Genomic DNA, 14,804 nt, shown 5'->3' with positions numbered 1-14,804 from the left:
CAAAATGCTCACGAGAAAGAGAGCTTTCTTTTATGGGGATAAATGTATGTGCTGCTATTTAGTGTTTAGAAATATGTGTTTTGTGAATCAGATGTTCTTTCTGTTCTTTTTTAAAGTTAAAAAAATTTTTAATGTTTTATTTATTTTGGTGGGGGGAGAGAGAGAAAGAGAGAGAGGGAGAGAGGGAGAGGGAGGGAGGGAGGGAGGGGCAGAGAGAGGAAGACACAGAATCCAAAGAAGGCTCCAGGCTCTGAGCGGTCAGCACAGAGCCCGGTTCGGGGCTCAAACCCAGGGACCATGAGATCGTCACCTGAGCCGAAGTTGGACACTTAACCGACTGAGCCACCCAGCTGCCCCAAATGTTCTTTCTGTTCTTAAGTTTAGCAAGACTTACACAGGTTTCTGATTGTCCCTGAATTTGCCTCTTCTCCCCTGTCTGCATCTTATTCCTTGGACTTTCTGTTGTATTGGAGGACATTTAGGGGAGGAGGAGGGGGTTGGTAACTTGCTCTAATAGTAGTTGATGTAAAGGAGGCTCCAGGATAAGGGAAGTCATTTTGGACACAGCACGCTGTAGTTTTGTGTCTACAGTGTGAACATTGGCATCATGTTTAACATGGCTTAGTGTACGAAAAAGTGTGTATGTGTGTGTACCTTCCCTTCCCCCCCTTCCCTCTCAAACATGGGAAGTGTTCTTTCCAGTTATGAGTTTAAACTATATTAAAGGTTATGGATATTTAGATGAAAGGGTTGTTTTGTGTTCGTTTTGTATATTCACGTAATATGTGAGGATATAGTGAGACTTTTTTGGATGGAGGCGATGCCCTATCCATTTGTAACCTCAGTTAGGGTTGGCCCAGACAAAAACGTGTACCTGTGCAGCCAGCGGTTAAGTGAAGCTCAAGTCAACATTTTAAGTCATCATTTTGATAATTCTGGTATCTTTTCTCCAAACACACTGGAGTGAAGGATGTACAAAGTAGGGACAGCATTTTAGATCTGCACCCGTATATTCCACAGGGGATGGGACAAAACAAAGTCCCCCTAAAAGGGACACGCCTGGGCCCACGCCCTCGTGGACGTGGCCCCACTGCTGCCCCTTCAGCGATCCTCCCTTCCCCCTGCACCCGCACTATCCTGACTTGGCCCAGCACTCATGTTGCGTTCTCCAAAAAGTATCTGGCTGTTCGCCTCAAAAGTGAAAATCCCTTTTCTGAGTGTGGCCACTGAGAAGGAAATTTTTTTTTCCTAATTAGCAGGCCAACTGAGAATTCCTGTATTCTAATACAGTGCGGCTCAGGACACAGCAGCAGGACAATTTGACCGTGAGCAGCACCAAGTGGAAGTTTCTGGGACACCTGAATGTTGGCCTGGCTCAGTGACTGCTGCGTCCCTCCTCCCGTGGCTGAGTGATGCCGGGTCAGTTCCATCAGAGCCTGGCTGAAAGGGTTGTGTGCTCCGACTGTGCAGCTGGGAGCCACGGCCTCCCTGTCACGCATCCCCGGCGGGGACGAAGCTCTTTAGCCTTACTTTGCGTGTGTCCCCAGTGTGGAAAATAGTATGTAATTCACGCAGTCGTTCTGAGGAGTAGTGTTGGGTGTTGTGCTCGGTAGAGAGTCAGGACTAAATGATGGGTTTTATAGGGTTTGCATATTAACAAAATCTAGGCATTTTTTTTTAGTGTACTTTTCATCTCATGGTATCCTCTTGTTCTGTATGTCCGAATCAATGTCTGAATTTTAAGACCTCAGAAGACAACTTTATAAATACATGCTCTACATCTTTTCCTGGGGTCATATACACAGAGGTCCCTTGTAAATGATCATGTTGTTGGTAGTACACATCAAGTATTTATTTGGCATAGATTCTGTAGCTTTGGACCATTGGTGAGAGTTAAATGCCAAATGTGCAACACATTCATAAAAAGATGAGCGGATATTCTTAACCTGAGGTTTAGCTTGAACTTTGACCTATAGACAAACTCATTTTTGGAGAACAGAGTAACACTAGTGATGATATATTTTTTAATTTTTTTATTAAAAAGGTTTTTTTTAATTTTTATTTATTTTTGAGAGAGAGAGAAAGACAGAGTGTGAGTGGGGGAGGAGCAGACAGAGAGGGAGACACAGAATCTGAAGCAGGATCCAGGCTCTGAGCTGTCAGCACAGAGCCTGATGTGGGGTGCGAACCCACGAACCATGTGATCGTGACCTGAGTTTACGTTGGACGCCCAACCGACTGAGCCAGCCAGCCGCCCCACTAGTGGTGATATTTTAGTGAATTGGTACAATAATAGGGTATGTGCGCTTGTATTTTAAATATTACACACACTCTTATTCTTTTAAAGTATATAGCAATTAATTCTTTAGAGGTAATGTTCTCATACCTTATCTCCTATGTCTTCATGGTCAAGGGTAACTTGTATTGCACATAGTGCCTAGTAGAGTACTTTACATATGAATTTATAGAATAAATGAGTGAGAATCATTTTCTGTATACGTTTACTATTTTTTTTCCTGAGCTGAAGAATAGATAATTGTATTTATAAATTGATTTAATTGGAGCACATTGTGTTGTAAGCTATATTAAGTTTATTATCTCACAAAATTTTTCATTTGTCTATTGAGTAGACATTATTTTGTATGTAGGTATCACAACTTGCTTTTATATTCTTTTGGTATTTTCTCTCTTCTCTGCCAACAGAGTGACAGTATTTGTGCTAAGCACACTATTTCACTATTTAAAATGATAGTATTCCCGATATTCTCCACTTTAAGTTATTTTTAAATAAATAAAAACAGGGAGCCTGCTGTGAAACCCAAGAAACGGTAGATTTTTATAAACAGTTATAACAGCAGTAATATTGAAAATTATTGTCATCTGTTTCTGAGAAAAATATTGAAGGCTGGTGTACTGTCCCAGAAGGATTAGTTCAAATACAGAAAATAGATTGTGATTATAATTCGTTTTAGTGAGGTCACCTTGCTATATATTTGAAGTCTTCCCTGGGGGTGGGGGGTGGGAGGGAACTGCTCATGCATTATCCATTTTGGGAAAGAGTTATATATACAGGAATTATGGAAATGAGCTGGTGGGTTTGTCAAGAGGAAACCAATTATTTGAATGCTGAGTTGAATGGGAAATGAAATACATAATTTTCCATATATTAAATTGAATAGAAATGGGAGATGTATGTCTTAAGGATTGTGTTTTGTTTTTGTTATTTTTTACATGCCGACTATATTGTATGTTCTCAGTTGCCCTTAACCTGAAAGAAAGGAAAAATGTCAATGGAGATAGTTATTTTATATTTTCGATATTTGGAAAGCACCATGAGAATTTTAAATGTTGTGTACATTATGTACACCCATCAAAAAGGACTGGGGTTTACTTCTGGAAGGCAGGCAAGACAAAGGCCATTTGTTATCTTTCCCCAGGAATTAACAATATAGGCAGCATAGTCCCCAAGACCTCTATGCATTTATTCTTCTCTCAGATCGAATCTACGCAGGACTCCATCTACCAAGGGAACTTCTAAATTGGACCATGCACGGTGAAAAAACTGTCACCACTTACAATATTGTAGTGATTAGAGAATAAATATTCACAAAACTTAAAAAGCTCAGTGAAAGCTTTGGTGAAAGCTTTTCACATCCGATTTTGGCGACTGCAGTCACACTTTGTAAGGTAAAGATATGTCTCAGTGCTTCCCTCCACTGTATGTTAGGTTTACTCCATTCTACCTCTGGAAATTGTGACAAAAAGGCAGGACACAGCCAACCTCAGTTTTGCCCTGAGTGCACCAGTATGGGAATAAAGCTCCCGGGAGCCAGAAGGGTAGTAGCGATTGTCCTACAGGGACATGATCTAGACATACCAGTTGGGAGAACTTCTAGGCGCCTATGCCTCTGACATCATTGGATTCCACGAGAGAGGCAGCCGCAGAAGATCTGAATGCCCTTTTTGTCATTTTAGATACGTGATTTTACAAAGTTACTGCTGACCTTAACACAGATGCCCTTTTGGGATTTGTTTCTGTGAAACTTATCAGCAGCTGGATGGCATAGCTCCTGAATAACGCTGTTGCTCTTGAGCAAGATAAGTTACAACTGCATCAGGAGAACAATTTATTCATCCCCAGTGGTGTTACCATTCTCACATTAACTCACAGAGAAAAATAACTCTTTGGAAGATTCACAGTGTTTTGCTTGTATTGGTATATCAACTCACTATAAAATGTAAAGAATATTTCCTGCTCAGAACTTATAAGAATCTAGTTTTGGGTTATGAACACAGCAGTTCTTTGTTGAGACCCTGGACAAATTAAGTGAATAATGGATATCCTTAGAATTGTCATGTTTCATGGTACGTTTGTAAGTAAAAGCCTGTAATCTTTTTTTTTTTTTTAATTTTTTAACATTTATTGACTTTTGAGAGACAGAGAGAGACAGAGCATGAGCCAGGGAGGGGCAGAGAGAGAGGGAGACACAAAATCTGAAATAGGCTCCAGGCTCTGCGCTGTCAGCACAGAGCCCGATGCAGGGCTCAAACCCATGAACTGTGAGATCATCACCTGAGCCGAAGTCAGATACTTAACCGACTGAGCCACCCAGGTGCCCCAGGCCTCTGATCTTTAAGTAGCGATGATGGTTTCATGGAAGAAAATCACTCTATTTCTGGTCACCCAAAGAAATAAGAAATGGGAAATGTACATATGGATATACATACCCAAGGTTCTAAGTACTAAATTTGCACATTGCCTAAATATGTGGCTCTGTGCTTTCTATGGGTACAGACCTTCTTTTCATTTGCTTTCAAAAGGTATGAAGTAATTATACTTGAAATTTACTAGAACTATCTTTTCAATGATCAGGTAGAGTTACTTTTTATGAGATTGCTTTTATGATTATTAGTCCCATAAATAATATTTCAGGAGTTAGTATAAGTGCCGAGTGATAAAACTGTAAGGATATCAACATGTGTATGTAAATAAATAGGGAACTTTCCACATTCTATCACCATATTTTTTTTTATTATAGAAGTTTTTTGTACGTAACTTCAGTTTATCCTGGGTTTTGGTTTTTGCTTGCAGGACAAAGGTCAAACAATCTCGGTTCTACTTGGCGCATTTTATTTTGTCATTACATATATGTATATGCATATATTAAGTTTATTTATTTATTTTGAGAGAGACAGAGAGTGTGAGCAGGGGAGGGGCAGACAGAGAGGAGAAGAAGAATCCCAAGCAGGCTCCGCACTGTCTGCTCAGAGCCCGACGCAGGGCTCACACCCGCGAAACTACAAGGTCATGACATGAGCCGAGGTCAAGAGTCAGACACTTAACTGACTGAGTCACCCAGGTGCCCCGTGTCATTAATATATTTTAATTTTTAGAAAATAAACCACTGCTTTCACCCAGGAGGTTTTTAATTGAGTGGTCATAGATGCACATCTTAGCATTTTACATCTTTAGACCTTAAACCCCATAAGGTCACATCTGCCTCATGTATTAGCACATCACCGGGGGCCAGCACAGTGCTAGAAGCATAGTTGTTGCTCTTAATTTAAACAATGATTGATTGAATGAGGCAGTATTGCTAATTTGCTTAAAACAATGAGTTGTGGAGTTTATGGGTAGCAGTTTAGTTATTATGTTACTATCAGTCAGGAAGAAAGTATGAGTACAAATCAACGGTACCAGCGCTCCATGGATTTATTCCTAAATTGACCATTCATTATTTTTCTGGGTTCAATTTGCACAATCTATTTTAAGGCTCTCAGTAAGGAATAGTCAGTGCTTAAATTATTCAGACTAGTGAATAGAAATTAGAGGTTTATTCAGTCTACAGTTCTTGCTAACCTAAAATGTTTTTGTTACCTTTTTCTCTTAAGTACATACAGGCAGTGAGGAAATTAAGTTAGCTGATGCGGTTTAAGGAGTTACTGTTTGTAAATACTGAGACTATTGCCTGGAACCTATTGCTTGCTATGTTAGCGTTTGCTATATAAATAAATAACCATTATTCTGGGGAAGTAATGAAAACAACCTTCAACAATATTAGTACTGCCTAAACAGTCAAATCTTTTTTTTTAATTTTTTTTATTAAAAAACTTTTTTTAATGTTTTTATTTATTTTTGAGACAGAGAGAGACAGAGGATGAGCAGGGGAGGGGAAGAGAGAGAGGGAGACACAGAATCCGAAGCAGGCTCCAGGCTCTGAGCTGTTAGCACAGAGCCCAACGCGGGGCTCAAACTCACAGACCGTGAGATCATGACCTGAGCCGAAGTCGGACGCTCAACCGACTGAGCCACCCAGGCGCCCCAACAGTCAAATCTTAAATACAACTATATTAGTCCTGGGAAGAATCATTGAATGTTAGAACTGAAGAGGTTATTTTAGAGATCATCTGCTTGACTCATGTCTTTTTAGATGAGGAAAACACCAAAGGCCAACAGGAGACTCACTCCTGGCATTAGAACCCAGGCATCCAGATGAGGGTAGGGATTTTCATCACTGTAATGCCTTACTTTTAAGTCTAGAATTGGCCTTGTATGTGAATTCAACGGTACTTTTATAGTGTTTTGGGTGTGATTACGCTTCTGGATGAGAAAGAGATCTTTTTGTGGCATCAGATAGCCGTTTGGAGTACATCAGTGGTATGATTTTAATTATTTTGAGGGTTGCAGTAAATTTAAATAAGCCAAACCTTTATATCTATTTGTTCCTTGTTACGGTAACTTGTACCCAAGGGGGTTCAATAAATATTGACTGACAAGATGAACAGTAGAGTAATATGGGAGAGGAGGGTAATGGGTGTGTGTGTGTGTGTGTGTGTGTGTGTGTGTGTGTGTGTGTGTGTGTTATCTGTCTCAGTGCTCTGAAACTTTCCTGGCACTGACGCCTTAATGCAAGAGGTTCTAACAAGAATGATCTGTGTGGGCCTTCTGGACATCTTTGTAGAAATGATGAACGTGCAGAAGAGAATTGTGAACACCTGTGTCTTCGCAGCTGCTCTGAGACCAAGTCACTCACTTGCATCTGTGAGCCACTGACCACTAAGCACTGTGACATTTTATCACTAACAACCTGAATTATCTTTGACCCAGAGACCTAGGGGTCAAAGGTCTCTTAGTCCATTATTAAATTTCCAGAGTGGCAGTTCAGTTTGCATGAGGAGGTTTATTTATATTTATTTAACTTTTTTATTTTTACTTATTTTTTTTTAAGTTTATTTATTTTTGAGAGAGAGAGATAGAGACAGAGCATGAGCAAGGGAGGGGCGGAGAGAGAGGGAGACACAGAATCGGAAGCAGGCTCTTCTGAGCTGTCAGCACAGAGCCCGACATGGGACTCGAACCCACGAACCATGAGATCATGACCTGAGCTGAAGTCAGATGCTTAACCGACTGAACCACCCAGGCACCCCTATTTGTTTTTTAAAGACTTTTCTGTTTCTTTTTTTTTTAAGCTTTATTTTTGAGAGAGAGAGAGAGAGAGAGACAAACAGAGCATGAACAGGAGAGGGGCAGAGAGAGAGGGAGACACAGAATCTGAAGCAGGCTCCAGGCTCTGAGCTGTCAGCACAGAGCCCCATGTGGGGCTCCAACTCATGAACTGTGAGATCATGACCTGAACCCACATTGGATGCTTAACCGACTGAGCCACCCAGGTGCCCCTTATTTAACTTTTTTGGAGTGGAGGAGGGAAGTAGGAAGAATGAGAGATGTAGTTGTTATTGTTTCACTCTTATAGGATTAGTTTTAGTCCCTTTATTTGTAGGATTAGGGTAACACCCTAAAAGAAAGGAAGATCCCAAAGATTTAACACATGGTGTTTTTTGTACAGGACTAACATGGAATGTCCTAAAAGTTCCTGGGAACTGTCATCAAACCAGACCTTTACAGAAAAATGACACCCTACAGGTTGTAGCAGGGAGGAGCTTTGCCTTGAGGAAAATGCAGATCCTTTGAGGGTGGTAGAAACTCATAGTTTGCTGATTCATATTCGCACATTAATAAGGGACTTAAATAGTGGCTCGAAGGAGACTGAAAAGTTCATTTGGAACCCGTCCAGGGAGCTGGGAGGACAGACATGTGCTGATTCCCAGCCAGTCTCGGGTTGAAAAGCTCTTCCGAGTTATAACCAGGAAGTACCCTCGGGCCAGAGCTAGGAGGGCTGGAGGGGAAAGCCTGGCTTCATTGTGTGTGTGTTTGAGCCTATAAAACTGTATAATAAGCAGCCATCTCCTGCGAGGAGGAGGGAAGAAGGCGCACCACTGTGCTGGTGTGGAAAGAGCACTGTTCAGGCACACAGTTAAGAGGAAGGAGTACTAAATTCACATGGTTTGGGCCATCATTGAAAATGGCTGTGCTTGGGTGCCTGGGTGGCTCAGTTGGTTGAGCGTCCTACTGTTATGTTTCAGCCCAGGTCATGATCTCATGGCTTGTGGGATTCTCTCTCTCTCTCTCTCTCTCTCTCTCTCTCTCTCTCTCTCTCCCCCTCTCCCCCTCTCCCCCTCTCTCCCTCTCTCTGCCCCTCCCCCACTTGGCGCTATCTCTGTCTCTTTCAAAATAAATAAGTAAACTTAAAACTATATAAATAAAATGTCTGGGCTTTAGATCCTTGTCTAACGATTAAGACGGTAGATTTAGATTAGGTGTAAAAAATTAGATCTAAAAGAAAACTATGATTCAAAGTCTGTATTTTATTAGGTCGGTGGTCTCCACAAGGCTGTCCTGCAAAACACCGTGCAATACTTTCCTGGTACGTTTTTACTCAGGGGCTTTAGTAGCAAATATCTTTTCAAAAATCCTAAGGTACTTGAAAAAATAATAGCTTTGTAAAATCTAGGCAGGTAACAATTTTTTTTTGTAGCCAACAGTTCATCTTCTATAAAATTTTTGATAGCTAAACTAGGAATGTGGTTAATTTGTCTTGCAAACACCAAGATTTGTTTAGGTATGGGATTATTTAGTGAAAGTATAGAACATGATAAATGGATATATTTATAAGTTGCTAATACAGAAGCTTTTTATATGAATTCTGAATAGAAACTGGGTATTGGCTATGAATGTGATGTCTCAGATACTCATAATGCACTGGTGCCTTAAAAGCATAGGATACAGTACAGGATTTAACCAGTACTGAGAACCTGAAGTGTGTGAAGCAGTTAAAAAAGAAAGAGGTGCAAAGTAGACACAGCCTTTGAGGAATTCTTGACATACTTGTTTTAAAATATTATAAAATTCTCTAATTTTTTTCTGGGGCTTATGTTGTTTCAAATTTAGTTTTGGTTTTTTGCCACTGTTAACTTTAAAAAAAAAATTTGTTTATTTTTGAGAGAGACAGTGCAAGCAGGGGAGGGGCAGAGAGGGAGGGAGATACAGAATCTGAAGCAGGCTTCTGACTCTGAGCCATCAGCACAGAGCCCCATGCGGGGCTTGAACCCACAAACCGTGAGATCATGACCTGAGCCAAAGTCAGACACTTAACCCACTGAGCCACCCAGGCACCGCTCCACGGTTAACTTCCTATATAAGAGTGTTCCTTTTATTTTCTGTAGGCTCTGTTTATTTTCCAGAGATGCTATCCTACACTAACGTTCTCAGGAGGACTCTTTTAAAAAAAATTTTTTTTAATGTTTATTCGTTTTTCAAAGACAGAGAGAGACAGAGCACAAGCAGGGGTGGGGCGGAGAGAGACCGGGGGTTGGGACACAGAATCTGAAGCAGGCTCCAGGCTCTGAGCTGTCTTGACGTGGGGCTCGAACTCACAAACCGCAAGATCATGACCTGAGCCCAAGTCCAGTGCTTAACCGACTGAGCCACCCAGGCACCCCTCAGGAGGGCTCTTTTAACCCTGTTGATCATCCTAACAAAGATCATAATACTAAGTTAATTTAGCATACTGTATTTTTTCTGTGTTTAAGTCTGAATTTTCATCAAGTAATTAACTGAAAGGATATGTCTTAAATGTCCCAGGACTAAGATTCCCAAGTGTATCTGTTCTCTTGATGAAGCAAGTATGTACTAGAAAAGCAGCAGACTGCTATTTAAGTGAAGTGGTTAAGCTGCCACGACTGTTATTGTGAACCTGTGGTAGGTCATTTTGGTTGCCTTTTCAACATCAAAATCACTGAAGCCCAGGCGCAGAAACAGGAAGCACTTTCTGCCATGTTGCAACTGTCATTAAACATTTATTGACAAATAATGTACAGATAAAAATCCTGAGAAGTGCGTGAAAGAAGAACTTTATTTCTCAAAAACTTAACCCTGAAGAAGAAGAAAGAGTGAGCAGGCAGGCACCAGGCACTTCATCAGTGGCTTAGAGAGGTATTTAAGTGTATCACCTAGAGCTTCATTTATTACCAGGAAAGGATCAATTCCACTTATTCTTCTCTTTTTCTGTGGCACGGCTCCAGGAAGGTATTTTAATTGATTGGTGGGAAGATTTTAACACAGACAAAACTTCTAAGCCAAGTGCCATTATTTCCAGTACAGTGGCTTTACCACATTATTGGATAATAAAGCTAAAAGCTGCCAAATGTTTCAGAATTATTTTCAGAAATTTGCATGCTCTTTATTCCCATTACCTTGAGAAGGAGTTCAGAGGAAGGGCTTAGTCAGCATGCAATTATAGTATTAGATAAAATATCCAGCTTGCTCTGCAACCAGGATGCAGCTAGCTGTCTGTACTTTCATCAACGGAGAACCCTTGAGATGTTAGTTGTCAGTGTGAGTGCCACACCTTTGAAGATAATCTGCCTTTCTTCTCTGGATCCTTTTAAGACTTAGTCTCTCTCTCTGTCTCCCTCTCTCTCTGTCTCTTTTTCTTTTCCAGTTTCACTATGATGTACTCAGGTATGGATTCCTTTTTATCCTGCGCAGGACTCTGGGTTTCCTGAACCCGTATATTTGCTTTCTTCTGGGACATCCTCACCCATATTTTTTCAAACATGTCCTCGACCCATTTCCTTCCCTCCTGGAACTTTACTTAAAAGTGTGTTGGGGGATGGGGGGGTGCCTGGGTGGCTCAGTCGGTTGAGCGTCTGACTCCAGGTCAGCTCATGATTTCATGTCTTGTGGGTTCGAGCCCCGCGTCGGACTCTGTGCCGACAGCTCAGAGCCTGGAGCCTGCTTGGGATTCTGTGTCTCTCCCTCTTCTGCCCCTCCACTGTTTGTGCTCTCTCTCTCTCTCTCTCTCTCTCTCTCTCATATATAAATAAACATTAAAAAAAATTAAAAAAAGAAAAGTATGTTGGCACTTCTCCCTCTCATGACCCAGTTCTGTTCACCTGTCAGAGTTCCCAATGTTTGCCTCCCTCTGCGTCTGTGTCTCTTCTCACGTATCTTCTGCTTCACTCGCTGTCTCTTCTGCTGTGGACAGTCTGCCACAAAGACCGCCCACGAAGCTTTTCATTGTAATTCATGTTTTATTTCTAGCTGTTCGATTTGGTCCATTTTCAGATCTCCTATGCTGCATTTTGTATTTTCCTGGTCCCTAAAGACATTTCAAGTTTGTTATCTATTTCTTTTAGCAGAGTAAGCACACTCATTTCCTAATTTGTGTGTGATGATTTCTGTACGTGCTGGTTCTCACTCAGTGCCTTGTTCCTTCCTGTGCTCAGTTGTCTCCGACTCTGCTGTTCTGGCTCGGGAAAAATGATCTGTGGCATTTCTCAAGGCATAGGACAAAAGTGCACGCCTGTCTGCCCGAAAAGTTTGTTCCTGCTGGATACCTGGGACCCTACCAAGTTCGTGGCCTGAGTTCTGAGGCCTGTTGCTCTGTTTCCCTGGGCGTCATGAATCTGTCTTTAGATTCAGCTTCTCCCTATAGCTTCACTCAAGGTGAAGACAATGTCCCTTAGTTCTTTGGGGTTGGAGGAGGGGTAGGTTTTGTCTTGGTAACTGTAGGTATAGCTTTTTTTGGGGGGAGGGTTCTTTATAAGTTTAGCCCCTTGGATTCCCACCTTAGTCTGAAGAGGGGCTACCATAAGATTCTCCACTTTGGGCAGACCCTGAGGCCTTGATTGCCACTGACTTCCTCAGGATAGACAAATATTCTTAAAGAAGATGTGATTGTATTGTCCGGGTATTTGGCTTATATTATTTCTGGGCTCAAGATTTTCCTCAGCATTTGTCCTGAAAGTTCCCTATTTTGTCAAGCTGTTTGAAGATAATGTTTATTATAATTAACTCACCATTTTTAGATGTTTGCAGCAGAGGGTTACTTTGAAACACTTACCCTCTATTACTGGAAGAGAAGTCATTAATCAAGAAGAAACTAAAAACTTTAGGGCAATAATAATGCCTCCGCAAGAGATGCGTTGACGTGAAAAGTAGTCAAATTAGGGATTTTCAGAAGGTAACATTTTGAGGATGAATTGACTGGTTTTGTTTACCTTTAGGCTCTAAGCAGGCTTATATCTGGTTAATTTTTGAGTTAAGGAAATCTCTAAAGAGATGCCTCATGTGCAGTTAGGAATGGACTTTAGGAACTAAAAGGTTAGTGGGTTGATCCTGAAAATTTGAATGAAAGAAGGGATACTGTGGCTCAGCATATAATCAGACAAGGTATAGATCTCACTGAATGTAACTGCTGTGGTCACTACCAAGTTAACAAGAGAAGGGGCAAGACTTTGCCAATGCACAGAATCAGATCTAAACAAAAACAAAAACAAAAACAAAAAAACCCAGCTTTCTGATACGGTACCCTTAGTATTTAAGAGAAAAACGATGGAAGGTAGGTGACTTGACCAAGGTCCTGGAGTAAAGGGTAGCCTGGTAGCCCATCATCTGGATGCCATCACATGTCTCCATAGGTTGGGCCTGAAGCTTCACTTCCTGCCTCTCGTGGGACTTAAAACCTTCAGGTGTCCCTCATCCCCTCTACCCGCTCCCCATGATCGGGTTCTATCGCTGTGGTGCTCTGAAGTTACAGTCACTGCCTCAGGCCATCACCGACGAAAGTGCCCAAAAAAGTTCCCAAGGCATGTGCATTGCAGACCAATAGTCAGCAGAAGTAAACACAGGCACTTTGGCTTTTGAATGCCAAGTGAAGAAATTGTTATTCCACTCGAACTGGCAACGTGTGCTGTCACTGCTGCTATTCAAGTTCTAGGCAGAAAGTAGAGGTGACGTTTATGAAGGGAGAGTAGGGAAGGAGAACAGCTGCAGGACGTGGGGAAGTGACTGGATTCTGGTCATTGTATTTGGCAGGTCAAGGGTGAGATTTAGCCTGACGAGCTTTGGACCGTACCCTGGGCTAGCGAAGTAGTGTTAAAATCCACTCCAGGTGTTTCCGTTATTCTTAATGCCTAAGTATTATTAAAGCACACAATAATGTGTTTAAGGATATGAAGGGTAAGGAATTGGTCACCAACTGTTCTAGAATCACCTATTATAATAGGGCCTGTTCTCTCCTCACAGTTGCTCCCACATGGTTAAAATGCATCATAAATTTTCAGTGCTTGTTTCAATAACTTAAGTTTCCTCTAAGTGAGCTGTTAACACTTTGGTTTTCAAGAGAATGCTCACTCAAATGAACCTCTTCGAGCTTTTTATGCTTTAGGCTGCAAAATTTGGACTTTGCATTGGCATATCCCATCAGTTCCTAAGTTAAATTTGAGATGAGGAAATTTTAAACCTCTAGGCCTATTTTAAAAATCTCAAGGAGCGCCTGGTTGGCTCAATCGGTTGAGCCTCCGACTTCGGCTCAGGTCATGATCTCATGCCTTGTGAATTCAAGCCCCGCATCGGGCTCTGTGCTGACGGCTCGGAGCCTGGAGCCTGCTTCTGATTCTGTGTCTCTCTTTCTGCCTCTCTGCCCCTAACCACTCGCAATCTGTCTCTGTCTTTCTCAAAAATAAATAAATATTAAAAAATATTTAAATAAAAAAATAAAAATCTCAAGTATTACCAAATGACAGGTGATAGTACTCTGCCATAGAAATATGTCCAACTACTAAATATAGAAGTTAAAGCACCAGGAGAAATTTCATAAGGGATGCTTCTGATGGTTGGAATGATGGTTTGGAATTTGCAAGTAGGGGGAAAAAAAGATGAAGGGTAATTGATAGAGCCATGCAAGATGGGTGTTTCCTTATAACCTCTACTTATGTTTTCTTAACCCAGTGCTGTAGAATTTTCCAGGATTATTATTATTATTTTTAATCTCTAATGTCTGGAAGAGTTGGTTGAAGCTTAGTCTACGTATTAACTTCATATGTGTGTAGGAAGAAGCCATTCTTAATCCATATAGGGGTTAGGAAGCATTCTTTACCTTATTATTGGAGGGTCATGGTATCTTTCTTTGGCATGTAATTGCTACATTGCGGGGGGTGGGGGGTGGTGGTGCAGTCTGGAAATGCCCGTTACTGTACCATCTACCTCTTTCTCATCCATGCCATGCTTTTGTTTCTCCTTACCCCTGCCCAAACATAAAATCAAGGGAGGAGATACTATGTTAAACTTTGTAATCATCTCTGGAGAATGCCCTTTGGGGGTAGCGTCCAGTATTTTAGAGAATTTTTTTTCTGGGAATGTGCTTCTGGGCAAAAGCATGACTATAGGCTACAGTGAAATTGGCAGAGAGTGTATCTTACACAATTGTACTTATTTAAACCTGTGCCTTATATATAATTAGAGCTCGGTACATATCAAACACGACGATGGATTGCCTGATTGGATACACTATACGGATAAAGCTAGAGTAGTAAAGGGAAGTGACCTCCAGTTCTTCTTGCCCCCTCCCACCCCATGCCAGCCTGTGGACCAAGTCCTTCCTATGGGACTCCAGAAACAC

At 41.4% G+C, this 14,804-nt stretch overlaps 1 protein-coding gene across 3 annotated transcripts in view; it reads left to right on the top strand.

Moving 5' to 3' along the window:
* The window catches only part of NRG1 (neuregulin 1), a 1,105,519-nt gene that overhangs the window by 890,922 nt on the left and 199,793 nt on the right, over nucleotides 1-14,804 (top strand). The gene's annotated exons all lie outside the window — the stretch shown is intronic.

This window comes from Panthera uncia, chromosome B1 (assembly GCF_023721935.1).
Source record: "Panthera uncia isolate 11264 chromosome B1, Puncia_PCG_1.0, whole genome shotgun sequence".
Classification (NCBI taxonomy): domain Eukaryota; kingdom Metazoa; phylum Chordata; class Mammalia; order Carnivora; family Felidae; genus Panthera; species Panthera uncia.
The sequence above is the reverse complement of the archived record's forward strand: the minus strand, read 5'-3'. Positions and strand labels throughout refer to the sequence as shown.